The following is a 9227-nucleotide window of genomic DNA, read 5'->3' on the forward strand; positions in this document are numbered from 1 at the left end:
TCGTCTTAGTTGTCGTATTCAGACACTGTAGCTGAAAAGTGCCTGGGGGGTTCTGCATGGTGGGAGCTCCATAAACCATGACGTCAATTGAGATGATTGATTATTTGTGTTCTTCAACTGAGTTTGAAAAGCAATGAGGAAGATGGGACTGATAATAGCATACATTTGTATAAAAGTTGAATTTTCAAGGATCGAGTTAATGTAAAATTATTTTTATAAAACTCATTGTTTTGTAGTGGGTATTATGCATTTGGTCATATCCAAACTGCTACTTTACAAGGATGCTATTTATAAATAGAACCGTGCTTCTTATGGAATTTATGAAATACTAGAGGTATAACATGGCTCTTTCCCCTCCCTTCCCCTCCAATCAGAGACAGACAACTATCAGGAACCTTAGCTTGATAGTCAGTCTGTGTATCTTAGTTTACATAGAAGAATAGGGGATGTGAGAAAACAAGACAAAATAAAAAACATGTCCAGAGTCAAAAGCTGCCTAATGGCCCAGTCAAGCATTTAATCCAGAATCTTCAAATTCCATCTATTGTGTGTGGTAGTCCTGTCCCTGTGTCTGTCTTTTGGGGATTATCTGTGTAAATCGTCTTTCACTTAGGGCAGAAGGTTAGTCACATTTTTTTTATGCCATGCTAAGCAATTTGGCAAATTCACAGATCAGGGAATCTGAATTACATAAGCATAACAAAAACCCAAACAAGTTTAATTCAGTCAAGATTTTTTTTGTCTCCATGATGCCTAGCAGGCCTGTTGAAAGAAATATGTACTTACTTTTGAAATGACTACTGCATCTGCCATGTTGACACATGGACTCTTGGCATAAACAAATACAGGAAAACTTGAGATGGGACAATGCCCATCATAACCTTAAATATAATTGAGTCTAACTCCAAGGGTGGGAAGTGAAAGGGGGCACATTTCAGAGCCATCCACCCAAGCCCCCCATAAATCAGCTTTGCTCATCAACCTTGCTCTGCTCTCTAGGGATTAAGAGGCTGAAAAACACCGGTTGACCTTGGAACTTTATGGGGCTGTGCTTTTTGATTTGTTTACACATGTAGAATAGTTCTTCAGTATTCTAACAGTGTAGATGTGGGTCTACCAGGTTAGGCAGGAAGCAAAGACGCTCTGAGTGGTGATAGAGTACAAAGTTAGTGGAGATTTAGCTTTTATTTGGCTAATTTGTTTCTCATCGACAGCCAAATAGTCATCATAAAACAGAGGGAATGTGTTTCTCTGCCTTTGGTTGTCTTTGTAAATCAGATCTGCCATGTATCTGCTCTATTGCCTCTCCAAAGAGAAGTGCTATCCAAAACTGATGTCCTACAAAACAAATCTGTTACCAGAAAACCAAAGAAAATAGAAACATACACCCCCACTTAAAAAATAAGCCCCAATATTTTCTTCCAATAGAGCATCAAGTATCAGGACATCAATCCCTTGGCTAGGGTTAGAACAGGTTTTGGAGCAGTTATGTGTTAGATTGGGTTGACTAGAAAAACAAATTCAGGGACACTCATATGTATATAAGACAGAGCTTTATATGAAAGAGTAATTGTATATTAAGAAAACATCTCAGCCCAGTCTAGATCAAGTCTGTAAGTCTGATAGCCCATAAATTCCTCGTCAGACTCACACAGCACATGAAATGATGCTGAATGCACGTAGAACACAGGCCGTTGGGTGAGAAGTCTTGCGGTTCCAGTTGCAGTGGAAGCATCTCAGCACTGGTGAGCCCCCCCCCCTTCCTATACCCTCAAGGAATCATTACTCCTGTTATTATTTCTGAAGGGTTATCTATCTTGACTTTTATGTACTGAAAGATATTTAAAACACAGGTGAATATATGTGAGTCTAGCATGATTAATGAGGTAAAATCAATAAAACTGTAATAGTAAGGGGATAGAATACCTAAGAAGTAGAGGATAGTTATGTGGTGCATCTGTGCCATACCACACCCTGGATTTATGATCCATTCCATGTGGCCCTTTGGAGAGGGACTGTGCAAATAAATATCTTACAGACGGGTTTGGAGTCTCCAGTGCATCCATGCTCCTTCATATCAATTTAGTTGCGTGTTTTTGAACTTCTGATACCTCTTTCTGTCGACGCCTCATGATCACACAGGCTGGTGTGCTTCTTTCATGTGGGTTTTATTGCTTTCCTGCTAGTAGGCCACTTGTTTAACTACAACCCTTTAAGACTCCAGATGCTATATCTTTTGATAGCCGGGCACCATCAGCTTTCTTCACCATATTTGCTAATACACCAATTTTGTCTTCAGCAATCATGTCAGGAATGTGAGAATAAAATAATCTCACATAATTAGAACATGATTAGATAAATCATGTAGATGGAATTGTACTGACCTGTCCATTTTCTGTACAACCAGTTAAAACTCAAACATTCTGCTCTTCCTTCTTTTCCATAAATGCGGTGGGTTATACCCTTTGCCTGTAAAAATGCCCACAATGGTGGAACTACTTAAAGTAGTAAACTGTTGATTGTGGTGGTGGTGGCGGCGGTGGTGGCGGTGGCGGCGGCGGTGGTGGTGGTGGCAGTGAAGAGAGGCTGGGCTTGAATCCCATCTCAGCCATTGGAATCAGCCATGTAACCCCAGGTATATGACCGAGCCTGGTCCCATAGGGAGCTTCAGAGCATAAATAACATGTTAGAGATTGTTCTGCCTTGAGGTAAGGAAGTTGAGCTTTCTTGTTCCCTCTCTAGTCTAGCTAAGAACCAGAAGAGAGGTCCCTGTATGAGCCAAGGATTTTAAATAATGAAATCTGTGACCGCAGAGGGGAATATTATTGGAGCTTAATTCTGAGCACCCAGTTTGCAGAAGGCTACGGTTGACAGTGAAAGGCCCCAATCCATTTGCAGTGGTCCCACTTGGATGAAGCCTCTGGTGGATCCCCTCTGACCCTTGACCAGGGATGTAGCAAGTGATGCTGTAAAACACAGTTCATTGGAACGTGGACTAGTATAGATGGAGTTAGGTTAGATTTTAATACCTCACTATTAGTTCTCCCTTTACACCCACTTAAATTTGTTCTAGTTTAAAATATTTTCTGCTTTCTTTTCAATTACAGTCTTTCTCTATTTTGTTATTGTTGTTTTCTCTGTATGAGAAATCCAGGATAGGTAAATCTATAGAGACAGTAACTGGGTTAATAGTTTCTTATGGCGGGTAGGGTGGGTGGCACGGGTGGGGTGGCGATGGAGGGAAATGGAGAGTAAAGAATATAGAGTACAAGAAAGATAAAATGTTCTAAAATCGTAGTGATGCACAACTCTTTTTCATATGCGTAAACTATTGAATTATATGACATGTGAATAATTTGTCAATAAACATGCCAGAAATAGAATTCTGGGCCCTCTAAGCTCCTCACTCCTGGGGATATGGACTCCTGGGCAAAAGTGCAAAGAAGCTGGAAACCGAGGGGCTGCACAGCTGGCAGAGCAGGCCTGCAGTGCTGGCCAGAGACCTGGCAGGGCTCTCTGTTGTGTGTCAGGCACCTCAATATGGACTGAAGGAATTTGTTCACTATTTTGGGCCTCAGAAACACGCTTGACAAGGCATTCAAGGAGACCCTTCATGCCTTTGTGGTGGGCCACTCCTGGGGACACCTGGAATTCTTTTCTCTCAACTTCTTCTTCCTGTCCTGGTAGCATCTTCCCCCCACTCCCCCACACCCTCCCCCCAAAAAAAACACCTTTCTGTGGAGGCTTGGCCCAGAAGCATGGAGTGTACCCAGAACAGTACGGCAAAGCATCTGCCACTATAGAATTCACCATCTCATCAGGAAGGCAGCTAGACAGATAATTGGATAAACTAATTCCTAAAGATAAATGGCATTAGGACATCGAAAAGGTGAAAACACATATTGTGAGAACACATGAAACAAGACATCCAATGTAACGACAAAGGGTCAATGAGAAAAACGCTCAGTGGGATGGATTGGCACAAACATGTGTGCCAAGCAAGGGGATTACACGGGATCCAGCAAGATTTTGTTTTGTTATGTTGAAGGTCAAATTCAGTTGGAGCCGACCCAATGACAACCAACAACAACAATGGGGACTGATGGGAAGGAATAGAGGACTTGAAGGCAGGGTGGACACTGACAGAAAGTTTCGGAAGACTAGTGACATTTTACCTCAACCTTGCAGAGAGACTGAGACTTTGATATGAGAAAGAAAGGGGAGGATACCACAGACCAGGGGCCGACAAACTTTGAAGACAGAGGAACCAATCCTGTCCCTCACAGCAATTTAAAAATCATTTGAGAGCCATAAACCTATTTTTACAAGCAAACGAAATTACCATTAGTTGAGTCATATTAAAAAAAATTTATTTTCATTTTACTTTAGAGCCACATGTCTAAACCAAAAGAGCCACATTCAGCTTCAACGCCAGCACCGCAGTTTGCCGACCTCTGCCACAGACTGAAGCAAGGGCCAGAGCACATCCCAGGAGAAATGAAATGCTGGCTCTCCTCGGGGCTGCCTGGAGACGCAGGGCAGGCTCTCACTGTGGCTGGCTCTCTGGCATGATGCTGTTAAGAATGGGGTTCAGTTATGTTATATTGAAGGTAGACTTTGGTCCATTGTTCTTCTAAATGATTGTAACAGGAGGCTCAAATGGAAATTTCTATTGAGATCCAAAGACAATAAAAATAAAATCTCCAACTGAAGAGAAAGACTGAAAATCCTGGTTTCAACCCGCTGCCATCGAGTAGATTCTGACTCACAGTGACCTTACATTGGGCTTCAGGGTCTATAAGTCCTTACATCAGATTCATCTTTCTCCCACGGAGTGGAATGACTGGTAGATTTCAATGGCCACCTTGTGCTTGGTTCCCCAAGTGTAAGACTCAAACCCCCAAACCAAACTCACTGCGCATAGCGACCTGTCCTGTGGGTTTCCAAGACGGTAGCTGTTTAGAGGATAAGAAAGCCCAGACCTTATTCCACAGAGCGGTTGGTGGTTTCGAACTGCTGACCATGCGGCTCACAGCCCAATGGAAACCACTGCACCATCAAGATTCCTGAAGCATATGACAAGTTACTTAAAACGTACCACCCTTTCTCCATGCTAGTGTTTTAAAGCACTAAGGGGTGGGGGGGGGGAGTGCTTTAGAAGAGGATGTGTGGAGAAAACTTTGGAGTGGGTGCATTCCAACCCACAGGAAATCCTCAAGGGAGCTGTCGCTCTTCCCCTGCAAATAGAGACAGGCGCTTCCAGGAGTTGCACAGAGGGTCGCCACGAGTTGGAGCCGACTTGGTGGTACCTACCAACAACAAAGGAGGAATCAAATGCCAGTTGGAACAGAGAAGCATTCTGCTGCCAGGACATCTGTCATTATGGAGTGTCCCTAAAATAACTCAGAAAATGCTCACGAAAGATTCTATGAAGGTATAGAGAGTGATAGTGCAAAATACCACAATGATATTAATCAAGTAAAAAAGGCCAGCCAACCCCATTGTCTTTTCCCAAGAGTTCTAGAAATATCAGGAAGCACAGTTAGCAAGCTGAGAGAGACACAATGTAAGGACTGGGGTGATGGATAAAGCAAGATTTTGTCTTTAGTCCCTTTTCTGACTCCAGGCTGCTAGCCTGTTGCAGACTCTAGCAAGTGACAGGTGTAGGAGCGAAGAGTGAAGGAGAAAGTCATAATTTATGGCAAAATGTACATGGAATTGGATGTCTAATTACTACATGTTTTTTACTCTACAAGGAGGCATGTTAGATATTTTTGTTAACCACATAACTGTGGGATTATAAATAGACTTTGCCCCAGCTTTGTCTCCCCCAGAGATATGCCTAACATTAGAGGCTAGTTTGCCAGTGTATGATGGGAGGTCAGATGCTTAGAGACATCGTTTCTGACAGCAGTCAGTTGCCAGATTACTGTCTGGTCCCACCACAAGAGGGGCCCACTCCCAGCTGTTAAGGACGATGGGCTACTTCTCCCTAAAGGCCTGTGGCCATCAGTCTGTAGGTGGGGTTTACACCCTACTGATAATGGTTTCTATAGTGAGCCAGAGAACAGGTCAAACCGGCTCTGTGACATCCAAAATTAAGCTGCCTCCCCAATCTAGGATCTGCTCATCTTGTCACATGTGTACTCCCAGGATCTCCCCTTCCTATTGCATGGATACCCCTAGATCATCTCCCACTCATTACTGTAGTACGGAGAGCACAACCCCTTCCTGTGACCTGTAATTAGGGGCCTTGCACGCCCCCCCCCCAAGATATATATGCCTTGATTAGCAAGAAAGAGGCTCTGCTCTTCCCGTCCTCTCACCCCTGGTCCTCGCTCCCCTGTTCTCTTTCTCCATGTCCTCCTTTCCCTCCCCCTCTCTCCTGCCCTCTGTTCTCCCCTCTCTACATGGACCACGGAGTGTAGCTGAGGTGAGCATGCTACCATGAAATGTGTCTGACTCCATTATTTCAATCTCTCTTCTGTCGCTCATGCTCTCGATGACTTTATTAAAATCTAGCTATCTATACATATTATAACTGTACAAGTGCGCCTACTGAACCCACGATTAGTTGTGGGGGGCTGGCCTTTCCCCCACAGCACAACCCCCTACATCACACTGTGTTTATAAGTGCACGATGCTGTGTGTTGTAGGTGTGTGTTATGTGTAGGCTGGGGAGAGGGGTAGAAGTTATGTTAACTAGACACTCCTGGGTAAGGCTTGGGGCTGAGCCCAACCAGTCAATTAGATGACAGACTGATGGCATCTCCTTCAGGGAATAATAGCCTTTTGTACAAGAGAGACCCCGAGCAGAGCTTAGCGTTTTTACCCCTTTGCCTTCTCCTGGATATGGGTCCTACATCTGGTTCATTGATCTCCTGTTCTGTCGCCTGCCATTCCCATTTATCTTTGCATCAATAAGATTGTGACCCTCATGCCTCATCATCTTGCTTCCTGTCCGGGAGCTTCTACAGCTGAGTCAGGAGATGCCTCTGGCGTACATCTAACTTATGGACTTGAACTGGACAGGACTTGCTGACTTGAACAACTATATGAGTCACTTCTTGATAGAATTCTCTTCCTCCATACCTGCATATCTGAGTGTCTCTGGTTTTGCCTCTCTAGAGAACACAGCTCTGTTAGCTTCTTAAACCCAGTTACACAATGTTTGTGAACCCAGTTCACAAACGGTTGCTGCTTTGCATAAGTCTCCATCACGAAGTTGACAACACCAAGCTACATCATATCGCTCACCCAAGTTGGCATAAAACCTAACCATCACACGTGGGCACATTATTTTTGTAAATACAGTGTCCAGAGTTCCTAAGCTTTGTCAGGAAAGTCACAGGAATGCCCACATTTTTACTGAAGATCTATCCAATTAAGCCCCTCCTGGAAAAGTAGCCTTGACCTTGGGTAGTAGAAACACTTTGTGCTTGGCTCTAAAAGACCACTCAGGGGTATCTTGAAGAATGCCCCGGGGAACTGCTTCAGCAAAGATTGCAGCAAAGAAACCCCCAGAGGGCAGCTTCACCCTGTAAACATGGGCCATCAGACATTTGAATGGACTCAATGACAAGCAATTTGATTTGGGGAGTTTATAGCTAAATACCATGAATCATGTTTGCTTAAGTAGCCCTCATGGCACAAGGGTACAGCATTTGACTACTAATCCAGAGCTGAGTAGTTCAGGCCCACCAGCTGCTCTGCAGGAGAAAGGTATGGCAATCTGCTTCCAAAGAGATGCTAACCTTGTAAACCCTAAGCTCAAGCTGACTCTGTCCTGCGAGTCGAAATCAACTCAATGGCAATGGATTGTCTTCTGCTTCTTCTTCTTAATGGGGTAGCTATACCACCAATTAATTTTAATATTGTTTCCATGTGAAGTATATGGAACAAATTTATTCAGGTCCCCAAAGATAGAATATTGTACATTGTATTCCTTTTTTTAGTCCATTAAAGTAAGACCATGATGACTATAAGCATACCAGCCAGTGAACGGAGAATTCTGGTCTAAGGAATAAATAAGTGTCTTCCAAGACCGTAGGATGACATTTAACCTAGAATGAGATGAGACGCTTGTATCTGATTAACGTGGTACTAGCTAGCATCCGATACATGGACTCTTGCCACCAGAACACAAGCCTTGCTCCCTTCATGCCATACTGGACCACAGCCTCTCCCTTTGGTTCACCAACTTTCAGCACACACTGTAACTGGGCCATGATCCCACAAGTCCTCAATCAAAGGCCAAGAGCCATTATTTCCGGTGGCATTCTGATGGGCCTCCAGGACTGAAATAAAAGAGATCCCAGATGCTAAGACTCAGGGAGTGACTGCATTTTCTGAGCTCTTCTGAGAACTATGTGCTGAGCACTTCTCAAAGAGCCTGCACACTCTGTCCGTCCAACACAGCTTAAAGGTTTTACGTAGCCAAGTTTTCTTTAACACCAGGAGCCCGCAAACTTTGGCCCATGGGCCACTACTGGCCCACTGCCTGTTGTTCTGTGGTTTCTGCAAGTTAATAATGATTTTTATGTGCTGGGGGAAAATGCAAAGAAGTATAATATTTTTTGACATGTGAAAATTTAAATGAAACTCACATTTCCAAGCCTATACATAAAGCTTTATTGGAGCACTGCCTCCTCATTTGTTTATGCGCTGTCTCTCTCTGCTCCCATGCCACTGTTGACTTGAGTACTTGCGACAGAGACCGTATGGCCCATAAAGTCTAAGCTATTTACTACCTGGCTCGTTGCAGAAAACTGTTTGCCAACCCCTGCTCTAAAGGATTACACTAAATCAAAACCAAACCCAACCTACTGCTCTCCACTCGATTCCAACTCGCAGTGACCTATAACTCCCACTCAACCACACTCACTGCTATTGAGTTTATTCCAATTTAGAGTGATCCTCCAAGATGGGGTGGACTTACCCCTCTGGGTTTCTAAGACAGAATATCTTCCTGGGAGCAGACATCCTCATCTTTCCCCTGAGGAGCAATGGGTGGTTTCAAACTGCTGATGTTGCAGCTAACAATCCAAGGCATAACCCACCGAGACACCAGGGATCGTAGTGACCCACAAAACAGTAAAATCGGCCCACAAGGGTTCCAAGGAAGCACACTATTACATCTTTTTCTTGCAGAGCAGCTGATGGGTTAGAGCTGTTTTTACCAATGTGCCAGTAGGCCCCCTTAATGATGACACTTTTCCCTACTCTTG

This window comes from Tenrec ecaudatus, chromosome 2 (assembly GCF_050624435.1).
Source record: "Tenrec ecaudatus isolate mTenEca1 chromosome 2, mTenEca1.hap1, whole genome shotgun sequence".
Taxonomy (NCBI): domain Eukaryota; kingdom Metazoa; phylum Chordata; class Mammalia; order Afrosoricida; family Tenrecidae; genus Tenrec; species Tenrec ecaudatus.